This window comes from Arctopsyche grandis, chromosome 8 (genome assembly GCF_051622035.1).
Source record: "Arctopsyche grandis isolate Sample6627 chromosome 8, ASM5162203v2, whole genome shotgun sequence".
NCBI lineage: Eukaryota > Metazoa > Arthropoda > Insecta > Trichoptera > Hydropsychidae > Arctopsyche > Arctopsyche grandis.
The window spans coordinates 19,868,744-19,878,034 of NC_135362.1; the positions used below are offsets into that span (position 1 = coordinate 19,868,744).

General features: G+C 31.5%; 1 non-coding gene across 1 annotated transcript; it reads left to right on the forward strand.

The window, feature by feature from the left end:
- The first annotated feature begins 5,993 nt into the window (after positions 1–5,993).
- Positions 5,994–6,066, forward strand: TRNAR-UCU (transfer RNA arginine (anticodon UCU)). Its single transcript has one exon. It is a non-coding gene; the product is annotated as a tRNA-Arg (tRNA).
- The last annotated feature ends 3,225 nt before the right edge of the window (positions 6,067–9,291 follow it).

Here is a 9,291-nt window from a genome sequence, read left to right on the forward strand (position 1 = left end):
AGAAAATTTCTAATGAATTAATTAACAATTAACAAATTTAAACTAAAAATAAAAACTATAATATAACATAGTTAACAAAATTAACAAAACTATAATAAGTAACCCTAAAATAATATAATATGTATATGTACATATGTAATTTCAATCATTGCAATTTGTTAAACTTACGTATAAAATTATAATTTTTTATTTTAATTATTTTATTTTTATTTAATTATTTCATTTTTATTTAATTATTTTATTAAATAAAATATATTTTAATTCAAAATAATAAATGGCATTTTGGAAAAAACGTAATTAAGTTGACTTAGTTCTATATTATACGGCTATTTTTTTGATTAAAAATAAAAATTATTTATCTATATCAATTAAAATGACGTCTTACGCTTGAAACGTGATAATGTAGTTCGCGGGCCGCATGCGGTCGTTTGATGGTAAAATAACTAAATTTTATTCCATTATATTCTTGAGTTTTTGATAGCATTTTGTCAAAATGGAAATTCAAAAACTCATTCCAACTCATAATCAGATGAATGGAATGATTAATGATTGAATATAAAGTAATCTTTGGATGTACAGTATTATCTTATATTTTCGTTTATTTTAACCAAATATCGGATATAGTATTTTTTCTCATTAATATTAACTATTTTAATCATTGAATGTAATAAAGTTCAGAAAAACTTTGAAAATGCATATTCCCATATTAATTGCCTTAGTGGGTCCAACGGCTCTGGATGCCTTGCAAAAAAAATTTTTTTTCTGACAAACGTTTAATAGAAATAATTTTAAAGAAAAATTTTTTATATTAAAATTAAAATTATTGATAGTAAATTTTTTTTTATAATTTTTAATATATAAAAAATCTAAATTATCAATAATTTTTTACAATTATTATTATATGTCATTTAATTTATAATTGCTTTTGTGGGTCCAACGACCCTTGTTGCGTTGCAAAAAAATATTTTTTTTCTGACAAACGTTTTAGTAGTAATGTTTGTAGAAATAATTAAATTAATAAATAATTTCGTAGTAGTTACTTAGCAAAGTATTATTTTAAAAATATTTCATACTCATACTGGCGCATTAATGATAATCAAAGAATAGTTATACAATAAATATATTTACATACAAAATGAATGGATTAAACTAAAGAGCTTTTCAGAGGAATGACATGAAAGGCGGCTATGATTAAAATACAGTACATGTCGAGAGTGTCGCAAGATATTTGTAAATATAGTTGAAATAAGATTAGATAGATTTTTTAAAAATACATAAACATGAAAAATTAACGGCCGCTCCAAAAGGTAACAAAAATCTATTAGCACGCCGAAAAAAGTGCGGGAGACGGGCGAGCAAAGGCCTCGGCAAAGCAATCATTTTTCTACGTCAAGACCACGTAAAGCCGAGTGGAGAGAAATAATGAGAAATAAAAAGAAGATGGGAAGTGACGGGACTCGAAACGGCCGGCAAAAACCAAATATATATTTTTATACGCGTGTACAATTTTTTACTTTTTTTTTGGAATTACCGCGAGGGGAGTTATTAAATTTGACATCGAAGATTCTCTCCACTCGAAAGATTTTTTCCCCTGTGTTGTAATTATTTTCGTTCTCGTTGACTTGGGGTGGTGACAGGCAGACCTGGAGTATTCAGTCGATTTCGAAATAAAAAACACTTCTTAAATCCGGTCATAATTTCGAGACAAAATAAATATTTAATAGACCTCTTCAGATAAATACTCTTATACATACATATATGTATAAGTATTTATTTATCATGAATTATTTTTTAATTAAATATTTTTTCGAAGCATAAATTTAATAAAACTATTTATTGAAACGACATGAACAGTTCGAAGTCAGTTTTATGCTAGTAATCAATTTATTGATATGGAATAAAACTCGTATTTACATTGACATTGTATGAAATTGATCAAAGATGTCACTAAAAGGCTTGTTTTTGAAATAGATAAAATAAATAAAATGGTTTGAAACTAAACTACAAAATTGAATTATTTATTTATTTGTACATACATAAATATTTTATATTGTAAAGGTAAACAATAAGTTATATAATAATATACATATTTAGTATAAGATGATGGAGTGAAATTATTGTCTTTTAACTATATTGCTTTCAAAGTATTATGTAACTTAAAATGTAAACAGTAAGTTAATAAAGTCATATAATACTTTGTTCGCACGGTGTATGTGTCGGAGATCCCAAAACTTTCCCATAGCACTTTTCGGGTCAGAAGCTGTCAACTCCGGCGTAAAAACAACTCGGGTCGAAATTTTTCCGATTGCAGGTGTTCGGAGCTCGGTCGTACGTAAGCGACTTCTTGTTTCGTTTTTCCGGGACCGGGAAAACTTTTCCAACCGGTAAGTTTGCGGTTGTTGTGCTAAAGGTGCTAGCTCCGAGTTCGATACGAAGAAAAGTGGGGCTAAAATAAAAGTAAAAAAAAAAAAAAAAAACGCGGGAAAAGACGGAAAGAGATATATGTATATATTTATTTATTTTCGGCTGTACGCGTGCGAGTGTGAACAACCATACCTTGTTTATGGAATCAGCGGGGAAATCGAATCAACTAACACGTCATGCTTCATTTTTCACCCCCGTATCGGCCGGGGGTTGCGTGTCACGACCACAGTCTAAATTATGACTTTCACTTTAAAATGCCTTTTAGTGTGGCCATTAAAAATTCGCAAATTTCGTCCACGTTGGATTTTAAAATTCGCTTATCGCGATTTTTTTCACAATTCGCATGGTTCTGAAAAATATGTTTATATTGCGATCAACTTTTCACATTTATTATACTATTTGTGACCCTAAATGTACATAAAATAGAGATACACAATCGTTCTATGATAAGATTTTCATTTAATACACGACAGGAGTAAAATCCTGTGAATTGATTTTTTCCTGACTTAACAGAACACATCAAAACTTACATATAATACATGCAATATATAAAATATACAAACTCAATGTCGATGGATATAGGCAGCTATACTAACATTCTACCATAATTAATAAGCACCCTTCATCTGCATGAAACGGGTCTGCATTTAATTTAATTTTTAATTAAAAATCCACCATTAAATTTGTTGATTATTTAGTATCGCTGAAATCGATATGTAATTTCGTTTCAGTGTTTCAATAGCCCTACGGCAATCCAATCCCATTATAATGAACGCAATTACGTGGTTTTAACTTGCACTACATACATATGTACAGTCCATTTTAAAATTGTATGAAATATACCGAAGCTCTTCTATGTACATAGTACATACATAAAAGCATACTTGACGCAATTCCAAATTGAAAATATAAATTGAAATAAATAAATATAAATTAAAATAAATATGTATGTATTCTAAACCATCATAATTGTATACAAATAAACAGTTAAATCACATCATATAGTTTTGTGCTAGGCGAAAGCGAAATCGTTAAAAAATAGGATTATTTACCCTTCCTAAGGATAGGCAATTCCCGTATTAAAAAAAGAAATGTATATTTTGCTTATAACAGCGAAAATCCACTGACCGTCTCCGATCGCACCCTTAGGATTTTCCGCTCTCTACACTTTCACCAAAATTGAGTTTGAATACGACGCTGACGTCGATTCGATGGGGCGATGAGACCGCACGCAAATAAGGGTGAGTGTGTGCGAGTCAAGGAATGTGTATGTGTGCAAAAAAAGCAAAATAAGGGTGAGCTTAGGGACTGGAGGGTTGGCGCGACTGTCTTCCGCTCTCGAATATCTTTTTTAAATTGCCAAATAGAGGTGAGAGACGCTGAAATTACTGCAGCCGGAATATAACATAAATCAGCGGGAGGCTGCGTCATATTTGTACACTTGCGAAATTGAGATTTATGCTAAAGGGCAAGATTTACGTTAGATATATTATACTTGCGAAACTGGTCGCCGAAGTGAAGAAGGGGACTGCTCGGTGCAACCATTCTTTCCGGATACGGAACAACATTAAAAACTTTATCATTAATAACAATCAAACAAAGTTCAAGACATTGCTTATTTGTTATTCGTCTAATTCTCAGACAATAAAATATTAAAGAATACGCCCTAAAATATTACCCGTGAGTATTAAAAACAGTTTCAACTTTTCCGCTATAAGCAATAAAAAATCTGTTAATTACTAGTATTGAACATTTAAATGAAAAAAATTAAAAATCGATCAAAAATGGGAAGAAGAAGAAAAAGAAAGAAAACTCTGACAAGATCTCATTTTAGCGACCGTTTCTTTAAAAATCCAAAAAAAGATATTTCTGAGCTAGCTGGAAATGTGAAAAGGGAATGATTTTTGCGAATGATAAGAATACTTCTGAGAGAAGCTGGGTATTAGAAGGTAGGTTTTTTATAGAACCAATCTTACTGTATCTTTTTAACGATGTTTGGACTTTCTTGAATGAAATTTTTATCTATTTCCTTTATTCGATGCTCGTGTTTTTAAAAAAGATGCACTTAATTAATAAAAAAATCAAAAACACAAACAATAAAAACAATATAAACACTGATTTGCTTAAATAGTAGAACAATATCATATATTTTTTTAAATAACAAATGACCCAAGGAAGAAAAAGTAGGATTAAGCAATAGAGGAATTCTAGTAAGATCCGATGTAGGGAGTGGCTGCTTTAAATATCCGAGTATTTTTTATAAGTGGCTGTAGATGTATACATATGGATATGTATACATTTATTATTAAAAAATCATGAATAAAAAATTGTTATTAGTGTTTTTTCACATTGATAACACTAATGAAATAAATATACCTAAATATTAAGTAAATCATCACACGGTTAAACCGTTGATAATATTTGAGATTTGCCTCAACTTAAGAATTCTCCTCCTATATACATATATAAATATATGTATATGTATGTATGTATGCAAACATCATTATTTTAACCAATTTGTCTGGTAGCCTGCGCTCATCATTAGTTTCATAATTGGATGTGATGTATGACTGAATTTGATCTTCTCTTTTCTTTTTGGGCCTCACGGGGATATTTTGTATTCACGACTGGTTCTTGTATACATATACATATGTATGTACATATAGGCACAACACCAATATGTTGACTGTTGATGCAAGCCATTCCCAATTTTTCTCCTATTATTATATGTTTTGTGACTACTTCTATTACTATTCTAACTTTCAATTCTATTGTTTTTTTTTTTACTTTATATAATATATGTACGTAGTAGTAACAATATATGAAGTTTTGTGGTCATATGAAAATTCGAACTTGAGATTTTGAGTAACTCCAACTCAGAATCGTACACTGAACACGTTTTCATGATCTAAAAAAGTGTGTGTGTGTGTGTGTGTGTGTGTGTGTGTGTGTGTGTGTGTGTGTGTATGTGTGTGTGACTGTGTATGTGTCTGTGTGTTAGTATGTGTGTCTGTGTATTTTGGGGATTTTTTGAACACCGTTAGTCCTATCGAACTAAAACTTAGTATCAGTTACTGAAATTCTTATTGATTCGACGTGAATTTTTTTTTTACGCTTTTTTGTTTTCTGTACAGTAGATATTATTTTGTTTCTTCATTGTTATATTTCCAACCATTTTGGTTCATTAGGAATCGCTAAAATGCCACAATGGTCTAAACTTAAAATAAATAAATAACTAATTAAATCTTTTTTTTATTTCAGAATCAAACATCATTTAAAAATTGAGAATTATTTTGAAAATGAACCACATTAATAAAATCCACATCAATTGCGTCGAGATAATATCACATCGTATCGATTCTAATACAAATACATACGTAAGAAATTGCTCATATTAATTGTGTTCCGTTTATCGCAAATGTGCACAGGTGTTCTCGTGGCATCTTGGACGCATATGAAAACACATGCGATAAAGTCAATGTTATCAGTACATACATACGTATATACGTCGGTCGAGTAAACAGTTTAGAAACAACTGGCGAACGGCGAGATAACCCTAACCGATATCTGTCCCTGTGGCGCAGAGGATAGCGCGTTGGACTTCTAATCCAAAGGTCGTGGGTTCGATCCCCACCAGGGATGCTATTCAAACAATTATTTTTATTTATCAATTTTAATTCAACGCAGCTGTGTAAATATTTATTAGAAAAATAATAAAAAAACGACGATAATAAACATTTCAAACAATGAACGATAATTGAATAATCGTATCGTTACGATGGGACTCAATTATTGAAATTTTACTACGTGCACAATAAAAAAAGTCTATGATTCATGCAAAGGTTACATCGGGGTGAATGCAGTGGAAAATTCCGTATATATTTTTTGCATCATTTATATATTTTTTTTAGGAGAATTTGACAGACAATAAATTTTGCAAGCACAGCACTCAACCGCATTTCGCGATTATAACAAATGTGTTCGGGTCATGCACGTTTTTACATACTACATACATACATATAAACATACATAAATTTATTTGCGGCTCGCCGTTTTTAAACTGCGCTCAGTCACATTTTAAACTATTAATTTGCATTAATCAAGCATAAAATGTGGAATGCAATGAACTTTCCAACTGATCCTTAACTTTCGAGCACTTAGACGAGTGACTTTGCACCGTACTCGACGCAAGTACCCGAGAATTTACTAAGAAGTACTAAGTACGCCGAAAATGAAATTAAAAAAAAAAACTACAACGACCCAACCATAAGTGAAAATCGTTATTTGAAAACGCGAATTTTTTTTTCTTTTGCGCCAACCCCCGTTTAAATGTTTGGTAATGCAACAATGTGGGTACACGTGTGTGCGCGCGCGATGCAGTATAATTTTATTTTTTGCATATGCAAATTTTAGCCGGGCTATTAATCACAATTATTACTCATAATTATAAAATAATATTTACGACGACCGCAGTAGAAAAGTGTTGTGTGCATTTATACAATGTGCGTTTTCGTTAATGAATAAGCATTAAATCACAAACGTGCGACAGTTACAATAATACTATGTTGTATTTAAACGAGCCCACATTTTTATTTATAGCTAGAATTCGTGACAGCTATTTCATTGTTTTATCAATTTAATTAATTGAACTTTCAATTGAATCGAAAGAAATATTATACACACACTTGGGAACAAGATTTACGGGAAGATATGATAAATCATAAATGTATATGTATATATATTTAATTTATTTTTTAAAAATAGAAACAAACAGCATCACAACATACATAACATAACATTGATAGAAAAAATGTTTCTTAAAATAAATTACAACAATGAAATAAAATAAAATCTAAGAAGAAAAGCATTTACTAGTGGTAGATACGGGATATATGTATGTATGTACATATTAATACATACTAAGAATAATGACCAAATAATTACAATTTATAGCAAGAAAAGGAACAACAAAATGGATTAATATGTGGGGGAATATTGTTAATAGAAGAGCAAGATCTATACAAAAATAAATTATTGGACTAGTTAGTAGTACAGGGATTAATGTGAAATAATGAAGGATTGCGTAGGGATCTGATTAGACATTGGAATAGGATCTCACTAAATAAAAAAGGACTAATAATTATATAATTAAAAAGTTTAAAAAAATAATGTAAATCTTAAATTTTCCTTCTAGATTATAAGGACACAAAACGAACATTTTGAAGAAATCTGGAAATTTATTAGGAATAGAAATTTTTACCATAATTTTTGTACAAAAATTCTATCATATGTAAATAGATATTAAAATTTATTTTTCTAGAAGAGATATATTTATACATATAATTTATATCTAGAAGAGATATATTTACATATGTATGAGCCAGCTTAGCAAGTATCAACATACATATGTACATACCTACACTACTAGAACAAAGACTGGCCAAAAATTAAATTCATTAATGTAATGGATTGAACGATTTATTTTATGCTTATAGTATGTTCCCTATTGCAATAGATTTTAAATAGTGGGAAAAGATTATCAAGAGTCATGAAATAACGACTCTTGTGACGATAGAGTCTATGGCAACAAAGGGTCAGTAACTATACAATTGACTAATTGAAAGGGACGAGTATGCACGCGTATATCGCACCTCGTGTTGCATCTGCGCCACTATGATTGATCCAAGTCATGTTCATTTTCTTGATTTAGATTAAATTTCGCATACATAGGTGGACGTCCGGTTTCGGTTATTCACCGAGGCCGCGACGCAAATGGCGTCTTGGCCGGTCCGGTCCGCCACGGTCGGTTATCAAAGTGTAATAAACAGACATAAGCCGGAATTAATGAAGCATTTCATCCCTTTGTCAACCGGGGTCCGGCTCTGGTGCCGGAATGCGCTTTATTAGCGGGTGGCATCCGATCCCCCAGAGGCGGGGGAGGGGGAGGGGGTGGTGGGGATTGATAGGGGTGGCGATGGGAGGCCTGACCGGCGCAAACACGGATTCCCCAACAACAAATGGGAAATCAAACACGGCACGCCCGAATACTACCGCTTTGATCGGGCTACCGTAGGACACGGGGGAGGAAGTGGGACGGAGATGGGGGTGGTTTTGGGGTGGGTAAAAGTCCCGGTCTTGTCGTCGTTTCCGGCGCGACGTGGGCAGCTTCTTATTGCGCTCGACGTTCAAAGAATTTCCACCGAACAGTTTTACTTTACGTTCACTTTGTGACGTTTTAATCCCTTTACCATTATCTCGCATATAAATTTAGGATTTTGCACGTTAGGTTGTGCGCTGGGGGGTGAATGTATGTGTGTCGGTGATTGTGCGCGTGCGTTTTAATCAATTTAATTATACGGAATTACACAGTTTTGCTGGCAAAATTCAAACAGTCTGCATATATAATATGTACGCTAGGTATGTCTACGAGTTTAACATTTAAAATTAACCGAGGAGATAGCTAAAGGGCATATCTGCCGGGACCAGCGTTTGAAAAACGCAAATTTTAGCTGTATTTTAGAATAATAATGGGTCAGACTAATTTTAATTAAACTGTAATGCAGAGCATTGTGCCTTCTATGATCACATTATTTTGTATGATTAAACAGAAGTTACAAATGAAATAAAGAAAAAAAATTGTACTTACTGAAATGGCAGAATATATGTTTATACATACATATATGTATATATAGAAAAATAATAAAAAAAAGGGGAATAAAACATACAAATTAATTAATAAATATACTTAAAGCAGTTTTACAGTAAATAATTGGATTAATCAAAATCATAGATACTTTGCATAATTACTTTCATGAAAAAGTGGTTGTTGTTGACAGAATAAGAAGAACTTAAAATTTATATCAGACA